Below are 17,075 nucleotides of genomic sequence, written 5' to 3' on the forward strand. Positions count from 1 at the left end.
TCAATGACAAAGAAAGAATTTTAAAGGCAACCAGGGAAAAAAGGATGGCAACCTACAAATGAACCCCCATTCGGCTATCAGCAGATTTCTCAGCAGAAATTCTACAGGACACACGAGAGTGGAATAACATACCCAAAACATTGAAAAATAAAAACTATCAGCCAAAAATACTCCATTCAGCAAAGTTATCATTCAAGATACAAAGAACAAATAAAGGCTTTCCCTGCCAAACAAAGCTGAGGAAATTCATCAACACTAGACCTGCCTTACAAGAAATATTGAAAGGAGCTCTTCTACCTGAAACGGAAAGGCAAAAGTACACGAAACTGTGAGTAAGGTGATAAATACACAGGAAGAATCAGAAAATTGCAGCTCTATATCAGAATAGGTTATTAAACAGTTACAGCATAAAGGTTAAAAGAGAAAAAGTAGTAAAAAAAATAACTATAGTTACTTCAATTTGGTAGCAAACTCACAACATAAAAAGGGAAATTTTAAGACAACAAAAACATAAAAGGGGAAGAGAAAAAGGATCGAACTCATATAAGAAAATGAAGATATCACCAGCAGAAAAAAGACTACTTTATTTATGAGATGTTTCATATAAACCTCATGGCAACCACAGAACATAAATCTAGAGCAGAGGCACGATGCATTAAGAAAGAGAAAATTGAGAAAAACATCATAGAAAAACCGCTAACTAAAATGGCAGACAGAAATGCAAGGAAAAGAAACATTGAGATATAGAGCAACCAGCAGACAAAAGATAAGACGGTCCCCATTTATCAATAATCACTCTGAAAGCACATGGATTGGGCTTCCCTGGTGGTTCAGTGGTTAAGAATCCGCCTACCAATTCAGGGGACAGGGGATCGAGTCCTCGACCAAGAAGATCCCACATGCCGTGGAGCAACTAAGCCCATGTGCCACAACTACTGAGCCTGCGATCTAGAGCCCACATGCCACAACTACTGAAGCCCGCGTGCCTAGAGCCCATGCTCCGCAACAAGAGAAGCCGCTGCAATGAGAAGCACACGCACAGCAATGAAGAGTAGACCCTGTTCCCCACAGCCAGAGAATGCCCACGCACAGCAACAAAGACCCAGTGCAGCCAAAAATAAATAAATAAATAGATGTAAAAGCACATGGATTGAATTTACCAATCAAAAGACACAGAGTGGCTGGATGGAGTAAAAAGCAAGACCAACCTATATGCTTCCTCCAGGAGGCTCATCTCAGCTCTAAAGACAGACACTGGCTCAAAGTGAAGGCATGGAAGGTGATACTTGAAGTAAATAGCAGCCAAAAGAAAGCTGGTATAGCCATGCTTATATCAGACAGAACAGACTTCAAGCCAAAAAAAGGTAACAACAGACAAAGATGGACATTATATAATAACAAAGGGGACAATTTATCAAGAAGAAATAGTAGTTATTAATATTTATGCACCTAACATAAGAGTACCAAAATGTATATAAAAAGGGAGAAATTGACAGTAACACAATAAGAGTAGGGAACTTTAACATCCCACTTACATCAATGGATAGATCATCCAGACATAAAGTCAACAAGGAAATACCAGTCTTAAATGAAGCATTAGACCAAATGGGCTTGATAGATTTATACAGAACATTCCATCCAATTGCAGCAGAATACACATTCTCCTCAGGTGCATATGGAACATTTTTAAAGAAATAATAAATAAATAAAGTTGCAGAGTACAAAGTGAATATACAAAAATCTGTTGCCTTTCTATACACTAACAACAAACTAGCAGAAAGGGAAATTAAGAAAACAATCCCATTTACAATCTCAACAAAAAGAATAAAATACCTAGGACTAAATTTAACCAAGGAGGTGAAAAACCCCATACACTGAAAATTATCAGATATTTTTGAAAGAAATTGAAGAAGACACAGAGAAATGGAAAGATATTTTGTGCTCATGGATTGGAAGAATTAACATTGTTTAAATGTCCATATTACCTAAAGCGATCTACAGATTCAATGCAATCCCTATCAAAACCCCAAATACATTTTTCACAGAAATAGAACAAAAAATTCTAAAATTTATATGGAACCACAAAAGACCCTGAATAGCCAAAGCAATACTGAGAAAAAAAGAACAAAGCTGGAGGTATCATACTCCCTGGTTTCAAATTATATTACAAAGCTATAGTAATCAAAACAGCATGGTATTGGCAGAAAAACAAACACATAGATCAGTGGAACAGAATTGAGAGCCCGGAAATAAATTCACATATATATGAGCAATTGATTTAAAAGAAAGGAGCAAAGAACATACAGTGGAGAAAAAATAGTCACTTCAATAAATGGTGTTGGGACACTGGGTGCAAAAGAATGAAACTAGACCACTATCTCACACCACACTAAAAAATCAAAAAATGGATAAAAGCCTTGAGTGTAAGAACTAAAACCATAAAATTCCTAGAAGAAAACTCAGGCAGTATGCACGATGACATATGTCTAAGCAATATCTTTCTAGATATGTCTCCTCAGGCAAGGTAAACAAAAGCAAAAATAAACAAATGGGACTACATCAAACTAAAAGCCTTCGGCACAGAAAAGGAAATTATCAACAAAATGAAAAGACAACCTACTGAATGGAAGAAGATATTTATAAATCATATACCTGATAAGGGATTAATATCCAAAATACATAAAGAACACATACAACTCAACATCAAAAAAACAAGCAGTCAGATTAAAAAATGGGCAGAAAGCTGAATAGACATTTTTCCGAAGAAGATATACAGATGGCCAACAGGAACATGAAAAGACACTCAGCATCACTAATCATCCGGAAAATTCATATCAAAACCACAAGGAAATATTACTTCATGCCTATTAGAATAGCTCTTATCAAAAAGATAAGAAATAACAACTGTTGGAGAGAATGTGGAGAAAAGGGAGCCATCATACACTGTTGGTGGGGAATGTAGATTGGTACAGCCACTATGGAAGACAGTATGGACATTCCTTAAAAATTAAGGGTACAACTACCATATGATCTAGCCATCTCATTTCTGAGCACTTACCCAAAGAATATGAAAACACTAATTTGAAAAGATATATGCACCCTTATGTTCATCACAGCATTATTTACAGCAGCCAAGATATGGAAACAACCAAAGTGCCCATCTATGAGTGAATGGATAAAAAAATGTTCTATACACACACACACACACACACACACACACACACACACACAAAATAGAATACTACCCAGCCATAAAAAAGATGAAATTTTGCCATTTTCAACAATGTAGATGGAGCTTGAGGGAATTATGCCAAGTGAAATAAGTCAGATGGAGAAAGACAATATCATTTCACTCACACGTGGAATCTAAGAAATAATAAATGAATGAATGAATGAATACAAAAACAAACACATAAGTACAGAGAACAGAGTAGTTACCAGTGGGGAAAGGGATTGGGGGGAGGTTGAAATGGGTAAAGGAGGTCAACAGTACAGAACCTAAATTTTGGGTGGTGAGCACACCATAGTATATACAGAAGTCAAAATATATACTGTACACATGAAACTTATATAATGTTATAAACCAATTAAAATTAAAACCTCAAAAAAGAAGCTAGGTAAATTAGAGCAAGTAAAGTCAAAGAAAAGAGAAGGAAGTTAATAATAAAGATAAAAGCAGAAATCAATGAAAAATAGAAAACAAATAGCAGTATATTTATAAAAACCAAATATTAGATCTTTGACATATCAACAAAATCCATAAATTGCTATCTAGACTGATTAAGAAATAAAGAAAATACAAATTCATAATATCAGGGATGAAAGAGGAGTTATCACTATAGATCCTACAAACTTTTAAAATTCTGAACATGGGATGAACTTTTCAAGACATCCTGAGATGAGGGAAGAGGTTAGTTACAGGATGTGGGCCACTTCAGGAAAGGAGCATGGCCAAAGGTGAGACAATGCTCTTCCACTATGGCAATTGCTGAAGGGAGCTCTTAGCAGGTAGGGTCATGAGTCCTTCATTCCAGGCTGGGTACTCCAACAGCCACCGTCCACAAATGAGGCAAAGAGAAACGAATTTGGGGTGAGTCCGGTTATACTTAAGATACATCAAGTGCTGAACAAAAGAACAAGGAAAAAGTAAATTAGGCAAAACTGGCTGGAAGCTGTCCTAAAAAAAAAACAGGCAGGATTTAGACAAAGGAAGGGAAGAACAGTTCCACCTGAGGAAATACTGGGAGACAAAGGACAGAGGTAAGAAAAGGAGCACCTAATTTCTAAATTATATAAACTTTACGTGGATTGGCAAGTAATGCATGCTGTCTTTTTTAAAACTTTGATTTTGAAATGACTATAGATTCACAGGAAGTTTCAATAAAAATGTAAAGGAAGGTCATGGGCACCCTTCACCCAGTTTTCTCCAGTGATAACATCTTTTGTAACTATGCTGCAATATCAAAACCAGGAAACTGGCATTGGTATAATCCACAGAGTTTATTCAGATTTCACCAGTTTTATATACACTCATTTGTCTGTGTTTGTGTGCATGTGTGTAGTTCAAAGCAATTTTATCACATGTTTAGATTGATGTTACCACCACCCCAGGCAGGACACAGTACAGTTGCCTCACAAGGATCCCTGGTGCTGCCCTTTCATAGCCACAGTCAATTCCTTTCTTTCCTGCCCCACGCCCTCTCTGTAACCTCTGGCAACCAGTAATTTCTTCTCCATCTCTATAACTCTGTGGCAAACGTGTTGTCTTTTCAGTTAAAATGTAGCTTCAATCACACTCAGCATTATTTTGCAAGAAACTTAGTAGTATCTTCACCTTGGACTTTTAAAACTTGTCAGGAATCTTTTCATTTAGTAGTCAGATTTTCCAAGACAACTTATACTAAGGTTATGGCAACCCAACTGTCTTTATATTTCTATCCTCCAGTTCTTCTTCCCTCTTACTCTGAAAGATCATTTTATCAAATACTTTACAAAATACCTGTGACCATCAGGTGTGAGTGGCTTTACTCATCAGATGCGAACGGTTTTCATCTTTTCTTAAAAGCTTACTTCACCACATCTTCATTGAGCCTCTCTGCCCCTCCTAAAGCACAGGGGTTTTTACTCATCTCTATTGTGGAGACTTTCTCTGAAAATAATCCCTCCTTCTCTAAGATGGTTATCCACACACACCCTGCCCTCCTTTTTTTCTTTTTTTTTTTTTTTTTTGCTGTACGTGGGCCTCTCACTGTTGTGGCCTCTCCCGTTGCGGAGCACAGGCTCTGGACGCGCAGGCTCAGCGGCCATGGCTCACGGGCCCAGCCGCTCTGCGGCATGTGGGATCTTCCCGGACCGGGGCACGAACCCGTGTCCCCTGCATCGGCAGGCGGACTCTCAACCACCGCGCCACCAGGGAAGACCCCTGCCCCCTTTTAACTGCTTCTTTTTATGTGCATGAATGTTTTTTAACCCTATTACAAATCAGTATTGAGTATCCAGGTCAGAATAAGTTCCCAGCCACAAAGGAGTCGCAGCCTAGCAAGGGAGATACAACCTGTGCTAAGAGCTTAAACTCATCCAGGCCATACCAGTGTGACCCTACTGGTTGCCAGATATCAAAATACTTCTGTGCTGGTTGATAAATAGCTGATGTCATAGACCCTGTGCCCCTCCCCACCCCACAGCAACCTTTGGTACAACCAGGTCCTACCTCTGAGACCCACCAGACATCCCTATGATCCGGCAAACAAAGGCCTGGAATTACAGACAGCTCTGTAATGATATTTGGAATATCACTTTACCCTCTACCACTAAGTACAATAAAGTATGATAAAATGCTGTATTGGTGATTTAAACAAAGTGTTATAAAAACTCAGAGAACGGAGTACTCATTGAAGTGGGACTAAGAGAGACAAGAGCGCGTCTAGGAAAAGTTTGCAGACTTCCCCACTTTTGACTAACAGTAGTAATAATAAATACCATTTATTAAATGCTTACTATGTCATAGGCTCTATGCCCAATACCATTCATAAAGATTTACTGTATTTATTCCTCATAAAACCACAAGACATATATAATTGCAGTTCCACTTGACAGATGAGCAGTGTTGATCTTCAGCCAATTCGCACTGGTATAGCTCAACCAGTTATTCAAAGCCACCTGTTCTGATGGGTCACAGCATTTGTTGTGATCCGTCAGCACCAGGACTCCACCAGTTATTAAGAATTTTGGACATCACCCCAACAAATAAGAAAACTGACACTGAGAATAAAACAGCTGCACAAGATCACATAATAAACAGCAAAACTGGGATTTCAATCCAAGACTGAGGAACTCTAAGTTCATGCTTTCTTAACTACAATTCAAGTATGAAGACAACTTTAAAAAATAAACCATTCATAATATGTTTCCTTTCTTTATATCTTCCGGAAAAATGACAGTGATAACAACAGAGCAAACAGGGTAGGAAAGCCAAAACCCTACAGACAACATCAACAAGCTAGGTGACTGGGTATTCCCACAAACTCTCAAATTTGAGTAGGTAGGAGTCAACCTCCCACAAAACTCACATGGTGTCAGCAGCAACACAGGGAGGTCTTCTGAGGGCTGGAGAGCCCCCCAAATTACCACAGGTATTCTTGGCCACAAGGCCACATGTCACAAGGTCACAATGCTCACAAGGCCAATCTGAGAACGGCCAAAACTCAATACAGCTTTGCAGACTCCAAGTCCCAAGTAAGAGAGAGCAGGATGGCTGGAGCAGTCTGAGCCCTACGAACTCTCAAATTTAAGTGACCCAAGTTTTCTTACAGGGCAAAGCCCATCTTAAAGAGAAACTGCTGGAAGTAGAATTGAGCAGAGCACACTGATCAGGTCAGGAACGGAAAGAGCAAAGAAACAGAAGATACACTCACGGGGGAGGAGGAGTACTTTATGAAAACAACAGAAGAGGGAGCTCTAGAACTGAGAGGTTAGGAAAGTTCTGACTTCCTCTGCTAGGAGAGAAATACTCATCTCGCTTAAATATGAGCAAGCAAATAGATCACACAGTTGAACCTCATAAAAGTTACTATGAGAAAAAAAAAGGAATAAGCAGAATAACACCCCTACAGACAATGAAGGCACACTAAAAAAGTGCCCACAAATGGATGAAAACATAAGCTTATATTCTAAAATAAGCCAAAAAATGAAATGTTAGCCAAAGCTTTCTGAATCTGCTTTAAAACAGTAGCAGCAGCAATAACTACAGATTCAGGAAGCTCAGTGATCTCCCAGGTCTTTCAGGAAAACACACTTAGGCATGTCATAATCAAATTACTAAAAACCAAAAGAGGAGAAAATCTTAAAAATAGGAAGAGGAAAAAAAGGACACAAGCATAAGAAAAATGGCTGGTTTCTCTTCAGAAAAAATGGAGGCCAGAAGGAAACAAAACATACCTAGTGTGGTGAAAGAGAAGAAACTCAACCTAGAATTCTAGATTCATACTTTAAAACCTCCTGCACTCTTGGTGAAAGGAAATACAAACTGAATTTATAAAATTAAAAAGAATGATAACGAAATCACCACATATTGAAATCTATGGGACGCATGTAAAGCAGTGATCAGAGGGAAATCATTGTACTAAACACTGTTAATCAAAAATTTTTAATTAAAATAAATGAATTAAATTCCCAGATCAAAAATAAGGGAAAAAAACACACTAAACAAAACCAAAAAAAAAGCAATAGAAGGAAATAAGGAAGATAAAAGCAGAAATTAATGAGGAAGAGAATAGAAAAGCAGCAGACATAAATCAAAATCCTATTTTTAACAGCTTTATTGAAGTATAATTAATCATATAATACACTCATTTAAAGTGTACTATTCAACGGCTTTTATATATTCACAGAGTTCTGCAACCATGACCACAATCAATTTTAGAACATTTCATCACGTTCAGAAGAAACCCCCCATCCCTTAACTGTCACTTCCCAATATCCCCACCTACCCTCCCAGCCCTGGCAACCAGTAATCTACTTTCTGTCTCTATAGATGTGCCTGTTCATGCCATTTCATAACAAAATCATACAATATGTTGTCTTGGTGACTGGATTCTTTCACTTAGCATAATATTTTCAGTGTTCATCATTATAAGGTAATGGTTTATGCATGCTATAGATTAAAAGAGAAATAATCAGAGAGGCTGAAATAAAATTATGCATACGGATGTTAACTGTGTCATTCTTTAAAATAAAAATTAGAAAATTGCCAAAATGTCCAATGGTAAGAAAATGATTCAGTTGACCTAGCATACCCTTAAGACAGAAGATTACACTGCCATTAAAAAACGTTACAAATATGAAATGAAATAGGCACAAAGCCACTTATTTTGGCACTATTTGTATTAGTAAAGACTGGGTTTTACTGAAATATCTTATTAACTAGAGACTAGTCAAATAAATTATGATGCATCTGTTTTATGAAGTTCTGTGCATCTATAAAAAGAAATAATGAATATCTCTTCACAGGGCCAGTCGATCTCCATGATATAGTGTCACAAAAAAAAAAAATCAAGAGTCAGAAGGGAGGGCTTCCCTAATGGCGCAGTGCTTAGGAATCCTCCTGCCAACGAAGGGCACACGGTTCGAGCCCTGGTCCGGGGAGATCCCACATGCCGCAGACCAATAAAGCCCGTGCGCCACAACTACTGAGCCTGGGCTCTAGAGCTCGTGAGCCACAACTACTGAGCCTGCGTGCCACAACTATTGAAGCCCGTGCACCTAGAGCCCATGCTCCGCAACAAGAGAAGCCACAGCAATGAGAAGCCCGTGCGCCACAACGAAGAGTAGCCCCTGCTCGCCGCAACTAGAGAAAGCCCGCGTGCAGCAACGAAGACCCAATGCAGCCAAAAATAAAATTAATTAATTTTTTTTTAAAAAGAGTCAGAAGGGAATGGATAATATGCTATATTTTGTATAGGAAATGGGAGGGGGAGAGAGATGAATATGTATTTGCTAATATTTTAGAAAAAAATAAAATCTAATCATTTAGAGGAAGTGAGGGAGGAACAAAGGAAAGGAAACAGGGATGGAAGCCAGACCTCTACCAGATTTTATTGTTTTTATTTTGGAAACAAGTATTATTTCACATAATTAAAAGTCAAAATTAAATTTTAATATCTTTTTAAAAACCTGTTTAAAGCAAAATTTGAACAAATGAGTCTAACTGCATAAAGTTAGTGGTATAACCCCTTTCAGAAAAATTATTATGACTTCAAAGCCCTGTATTTTGACTGTACATCTAAAGGAAAAACACCTGCAAAGATATCGTAAATTGAATTCAGTTGGTTTGTATTTGTACTAATATTGTTATTTTGAAGCTATTACAATAGCTTATATATATATATATAATATTTAATGTCTGCATGTGTATTGGGATAAAATCAAGTAATTAATTACATTAGTGTTGTTGGGAAACAATTTTTTCACAATAAGAAAATGAGATGCAAAAACAAAATCAAAGAATTAAAAACTTGATATCTTTATTCCAATAAAAAATATTGTTATAAGTACAGGATTTATTTATTTTTCTTTTCCTAAATAAATACATATTTCCTAGCCCTGTCCACTAGAAAGGCCTAGAAATAATGACAATCCACTAGCAATGAATACCTCTAGTGCTTAGATTGTGGTCACATATTACTATTCCTTCTGAAAAGAAACCAGATATGGGACAGGGAATATGAGAAATGTACTTGGGATATTTCATGATGTTTGAAAGCAAGGGAGCTATCAAAAACTACTGGAGTCATGTTAAAAGGACACAGATATCAATGTGACCTGGCCAAAGATGAGACAAATTTGAAAAATAATGACTATATTGAATCAAAACGCATTAAGTATATTAAAATCCATGAATTTCTAGTGATACTTTAAAAATTTCTTTCCAGCTTTATTGAGTTATAATTGACATATAAAATTGCATACATTTAACATGTACAACGTGATGATGTGATATACATAAATCTTGTAAAATGATTATCATGATAAGGTTAGTTAACACTTCCATCACTCCCCATAATTAGGTCTTTTGTGTGTGGTGAGAAGAGTTAAGATCTGTTCTCCTAGCAACTTTCAAGTTTATAATACAGTATTGTTAACTGTAGTCACCAATCTGAACATTAGATCCCCTTATAACTGGAAGTTTGAACCCTTTGACCAATCACTTCATTTGACTACATCACCTCCTCAGCCACTGGCAACCACCATTTTACTCTGTTTCTATGAGTTTGGCTTTTTTTTTAGATTCCACATGTAAGTGACGCCATGCAGTATTTGTCTTTCTGTGACCGACTTATTTCTCTTATCATGATGCCTCTAGGATCCATCTACACAGTCACAAATGGCAAGATTTCCTTCTTTTTTATGGCTGAACAATATTCATATATATAATGATTATACATATGTAATTTTTTTTCTTTATCCTTTTATCCATCAGTGGACACAAGTTGCTTCCATGTCCTGGCTACTGTGAATAATGCTATGGTGAATTATACGGTAGTTCTATTTTTAATTTCTTGAGGAATTTCCATACTATTTTCCATAATGCTGTATCAACTTACACTTCCATCAACAGTGCACAAGGGTTTCCTTTTCTCTACATCCTCACCAACACTTGTTATCTCTTATCTTTCTGATAACAGCAATTTAGCAGGAGTGACTGATATCTCATTGTGGTTTTGATTTCTATTTCCTGATGATTAGTGATGTTGAGCACCTTTTCAGGTACTTGTTGGCCATTTGTGTGTCTTCTTTGGAAAAGTGTCTATTCAAGTCCTTTGCTCATTTTTGGATTGGATTATTTATGTATTTTTTGCTACTGAGTTGTATGAATTCCTTGTATATTTTGGATATTAGCTTCTTATCAGATATATGGTTTTAAAATATTTTTCTCCCATTCTGAAGGTTGCATTTTCATTGGTGGATTGTTTCTTTTGCTGTGCATAGTGATACTTAAAACAAATTCTGACCCCTATTGGGGTTGTTAGGGCACCAACAAAGTATTCTGTAAACAGAATAGAAATAAATAAATAAATAAGCATTCACCTGCCTTTCCTCTACATATTATATTTCACCTGAAGAGGGGAAATTCTTCTGAATAGAAGAATTTCAACTAATGAACGCAAGAAGAATGATAGGTTTAGGAAATCACCTGGAATAAGATAGGCAGTTGGGCATAGAGGGTTGGAGCTCAAGAGAGAAATGAACCCTGGCAGTTCACATTTGGAAGTCATTAGGATATGGTGTATGACAAAAGCCTTGGGAATCTGTGGGACTCCAGGATGGAGTAAAAGAGAACCAAGACTGTAACTGGTGCTATTACCTATATGAAGGAATGGGTGGAGGAAAGATAACTAGTGAGGACAACTGAGCTGAATTGGTCAGGGATGTATGAAGAGAAACATGCAAGAATAGATTAGTGGTACTAAAGCCAAGGGGGAAAGGAAAATGAGAAGTTGAGGGAACACCCTTGTCCTTTAAGGAAATGATATGGAAATTGTATGAATCACATACTTCCAACTAGAACTTAATCTCATGGCCACATCTTGCTGTAAAGGATATGAGGTAATGTGGTCTGTTCTGGGCAGCATGTGCCCAGCTAAAGTTTGGGGCACCAATAGCAGGAGAGTAGATATTGGGTTGATTAGTAGTTTCTACCACAGTATTCAATTTAAGGCCTATTATGATTACTGGGTGGATATCTACTCCAAACAATTAAAGAAAAAGTGGTAGAAAAATCCATTTTCCCAATGCAAGTGATAGGAGATAGATGCATTTCCAAATGTGGCTTAAATCAAAATTAAGATTTGAGTTTGGAAAGACAAAGAATAAAGCTGAGAGTTAAATGAAGAAAGTCATGAAAATCATGAAGAAGTTAATATTTTACCACATCCTGATATCCTAGAATTGAGGGGTAACCTTGAACCTTAAAGGAGGTCTAAAGTGGAACGGTGGGTGGGGGTGACGGGTAAGGCAGTTAGAAGAACAGGGCCAGAGGAGATTTGCCACAGCCTGGTCTGGAAGACTGGTTGGATACACAGCCAAGAATTTGAAAGCAGAGGGAAGAGCAGAACATCTGCCCTCATGGAGTCAGCACTCTCACCAGAGCCAAAAGGGAAGTCTGAGTTAGGGGATGGAGGTGCAAGACACAACAGAGGTAGCTAATACTGATTGTTTAGGAGGCATCATCCTCAAAACGAGTGTATGAACATTTAGTGTTTCTACCTGCCCCAAACTCATTTCCCTTGATCTTGATACTGTTCCTGTTTCTTGAGAAAGCCCCCTCCCCCTACTGAGTCCACATTCTTTATGTGGAGCATAAGACCTCATCCTCCCAAATCAAATCATTGCATTCCTCTGGAATAGAGATTGACACAGAGGTGGGTATGTAATCTACTGAGAATCAAGGAATTTATGGGGCTCGAAAAGTAAAGCAGGGACTCTTAGTCACAGGTCTTGAACTTGGGAGGATATGAATAAAATGCCTTCTGTAGCCGTCAGGGAGATTCTGTCTAAAGACTGAGCCAACAAGGAGTAGTTGATTGATGTAGACAGAGAAACCAGGTTCTGGAACATTACTCACAGAATTGAGCCTGGCACCGCCTGAAGCCAATGCTACCTTCAGAAATTTGTTATTGTCACAAGCCAATACATGCTCTTTTTGTTTAAGCCATGGTAGATTGAGTTTTCTCCCACTTTTGACAGAAAAACATCTAATGCTGCTAGACAATTTAAATACATCGTATCATTTAATTTCACCATGTGATTCATAGGTATTATTATTCCCATTTTATACAAATGAGGTAACTAAAACTTAGAAAAAAATTTGGAAACTGTCACAAGATGCACAGCTCATTGAACCACGTTTCGAACTCATATCTAGTTCCAAACCCTCTACAACAATACAGTTGAGGTCCTCTTACTCGTGTAGTCTGCATGTAAATGACCAATTAACCAAAAGAATCAAGGGAGAGAATTACTTTTAAGTGATATGCATATATCTCACATATTTTAACTTAAAACACATAAATGTATATTTGTTTGCCAGTCTTTTCTATAGATTCAAGGCATTCATTTGAGTATATGACTGATGACTAGAGTTTTATATCATCTTTCTTGCATGAACCACACCAGGCATCATGAAAGATTTGTTTTTAGCAACTTGAGGGCAGGACCCTACATTTTTTTCTTCCAATAAATTACAGTTGCTTGCCCACATCTAATTCAATAGCAGGTTTTTCAAAGACTCACTTCTATCAAGTCTTTCAAAGCATTCAGCTTACACCTTCTTGCATTAATTCTTTGGTTGACACGTTTAATTAAATTACATAATTACAATAACTCATATAACTGGCATTGGTATACGCAGACTGTAGTAGCTTTGTATGGGCTGCCATAAGTAAATATCACAAACTGAGTGGTTGAGAACAACACAGATTTGTTGTTTCACAATTCTGGAAGCTAGAAGTCTGAAACCAAGGTATCAGCAGGGCCATGTTTCCTATGAAACTTTAGAGGATGTATTTTTCCTTGCTTATTACTAGCTTCATATTGTTTGCTGGAAATCTTTGGTGTTCTTGGCTTGTAGACATAATGCTACAATTCTCTGTCTTTACGTGGCCATCTTCTTCCTGTGTACGTCTGTCCAAATTTCTCCTTTTCATAAGAACATTGGTGATATTGGCTCAGAGCCTACGCTGAGGACCTTATTTTCACTTGAATACCTCTGTTGTTGAGACTCTATCTCCAAATAAGGTCACGTCCTGAGGTACTGGGAGTTAGGACATCAACAGATCTTTTTTAGGGGACACAATTCAACCCATAACAGTCCACCCACGACCCTGATGCTTGCCCAGCTGGTGGGAACAAAAGTGGGTATGCCATACCAGAGCTGCGAGTATTTAGCATTGGTAATTACATTTTGCAGGGAGAAAAGAAAATGTGGGTCAGCAAAAGGAGTCAATAAAGAATCCCAAGGTAGGTTACAAAGGAAGATGAAGCGGGTGGAGAGGTAAATTGATGGGGCAGTAGTTGAACCATTTTTCTGGGTAGGCAATTGAAACAGCACTTGAAATCACTGCTTCCTTTTACAGAAAGGCGGTAGGTTTTCCTAAGCAGTATCCTCTGGGAAGGGAGGGGTCCCTCCAAATCTTAAAGGAGATCCAGATGGGCACAAGGATTTCTTCTGATATAATAGAAAATATGGTAATCCCTTCCCAGCTGTGTGTTCCCTACATCCATAATTTTAGAATATGTAGATATATTTCTGATGTCCTCAAACGTCTCCTGCCTGTGTACAAATACAGTCACATTTGCATTTACTCTCCGTTTTTTTCTAGCTGACCATTCCTACTTACACATGCAGGACTCTATGCAGTGTCCCCCTCTTCTGGTGGTATCTCAGAGGGGTTCATAACAGGCCAATGCATGCAGGATACTGCAATCTCCTGCCTCTGTCTGAGATTCTTCCAAAACTACAACGTCCTCAGAGCAATGCCATCTAGAACTGTTTCTTTCACATGTTTTCCCAGTACTTTGTATCAGTGCTATAGAGCATGTGCTCAATAAATATTTGTAGAATGATGGACTCCATTATGCCCTTAGACGGCAGAGAGAGTAAGACCCACCAAACATTCCATTTGATCCCCCATATTTCCTAGCCAGTCATGGAGTTAGATGGAGCCATGAGACTAATTCTAACCAATGGGTTATATAAGGCCTTAAAATTGCACTCAGATGTCCTTGGGGAGAGGGAACTGGAGCTTGGAGCCAACGTGTTTTGATCTGCCCTAAAATGAAGTTATCACAGGTTGGGCTAAGGCTACAGGGACCTTTGTATTGGGAGAGGCTTAGGAAAATATAAAACTGAGTAGTTTAAATAGAGGTTTCTTCTGAAAACTTTAACCACTCTGGTAATCTCAGTGATTCTGCACTTCTGGTAAGGGACCAGAAGTAGAAGTCATTATCTCTTGAGTCTTAAAATCAAATAGGTCTTGACATTTGGATGGAACAAAATGCAGGGGGAAAAAATACCTCTCACTTGCAAACTTTCTCCAATAGAGTAAAATGAATTTATAAGCAACTTGCTGATTCTGTGAAAGAGAGAGATCCTGAAAGGGTTCTGACTGGCAAGAAATAAAAAATGGAACCTAATTGAACAGTTCCTATTAGAAGATTTTGAGACATTACATACATGATCTTAATTTCGGACTGCGATTTTTACAAACTCTTTGGAGGTGACCTTCACCAAGGACCTCTCTCCAGAAATTCTCCTGCTCTAGGCAGATGTATTGTAACTCCTTCCTCAGTCCCTACAAATCTGACATTTACCTCCAGCTTCTTCCTGAGAGGATCCCTCTGCCCCCCTAGGCAGCTTTATTGGACTGGAAGCAGGAGGACTGTCTCTTCTGAATGTCCCACACCTGACCATGAGAAACATGAATGCATCCTATGAACCAACCCTCTGTGCGTGCTGACCAGCTCCAGCAGAGCGTCACACTGCTAGCTCTGCCACCCCAGCTGTCCGCAGCCTGTCTTTCCCAGGTGAGAGTAGATGACAGTCCAGAGAGTTCTTCAAGTTACTGACACACTTATCAAGTTCCCCAAGCGGTCTTCTGGAAGCCTGGAGGCATGACATGAGGGAAATAGGCTGGCTGCAGCTTCCCTCAAACCGGGAGAAGGGGAATTCACAGCACAGCAAGAACGCATCAGAGTTTTCCTCACCAAATCATCCCTCCCTTTTGAGTCCTTATATCCTCGGAGATCTGGTCCTAGAATTGCACATCTACTGTATCCTGATGTCTTAATCAAAATCTATAAAAATCTGTCATTCATAGGGGGAAAAAAAGAGCAAAGGGAATGACAGAGAAATGGAGCTGGAGCCCTAACGCAGCTCCTTATTGTTTAATGCTATTGGAGTGGGGGCTTCCTACTACTTGTGGCCTGAGGCAGCCTGCTACTGTCCCCTGCAACCTATCACAAAGTCCTTCAGGTTGGAGAAGGTTACTGCTTTGTATCATGGGAAGTTCTTACTCAAGAAAGGAGTAGAAAATGAACAAAAAAAATCAGACTACACAGGGATTAAGATAATTCATGACCCATCATTACAAGAAGGTTAGGGTGTTGGCAGTCTCGTCCTTACACGCTACACTCAAGGACACATGTGGCCCCTCTCACAGACTCTCCCAAAGTTCTTCTGGGTGTGCTCGTCTCAGCAAGTGAACACCTGTGCGTTTTGCCTAACCAGCATCTCTTCTCCTAGAAACAGAACCCAGCATCTCCTTGTGGGGAACCACTTCTTCTCCATGGGGTTTATTTAAAATGATCTCACATTCGGACCCCAGAGTTTGGCTTATGATCTAGGCCTTGCCAGTGAAAATGTAGCATATCTCTGGTGGCAGCTTTTTTTCTTATTTTCAAGAAAGGGCATATCATGGCCCAAGAGGCAGGGGTAGGTGGATGGAAGAGACAGATAATAAACAATAATCATAGTAAATAAATAAATAATAGAGTATATGAGGCGATGACAAGGGCTATGAGAAGAATTAAGCAAATTAAGGAAGTCAGGAGGAGGGCAGGTGATAATTTTGAATAAGGTGGTAAGGGTAGTTCTCACTGAGATGGAATTTGAGCAAAGATCAGGAAATGGGAATTAGCCATGCATTCCAGAGAGGGACCAGCTAGTGCAAAGGCCCTACAGCAGAAGCCTGCCTGCCTGTTCAAGGAATAGCAAGAAGGCCAGAGTAACTGGATCAGCCAAGGAGAGGAGAGTAGTATTCAGGTTGCAGGAGTAATGGAGGAGCACATCGTCTAGGGCCTTGAGGGGCGTTGTGAGAGTTCTGGCTTTTACTCTGAATTAAAGGGGAAACCACTGGACGCTTTGAGCAGAAGAGGGACATGACCTTTCATTTTTTCAAGGTCACTCTGGCTACTGTGTGGGGATAAACTACAGGAAGGCCAGGAAGGAGAAGACTTCAGTGACTCAGGTGGGAGATGAAGGATGTACGGTAAGAAGTAGTCAGACTGTATATGCTAGG

Source organism: Hyperoodon ampullatus, assembly GCF_949752795.1.
Source record: "Hyperoodon ampullatus genome assembly, chromosome: 9".
NCBI lineage: Eukaryota > Metazoa > Chordata > Mammalia > Artiodactyla > Ziphiidae > Hyperoodon > Hyperoodon ampullatus.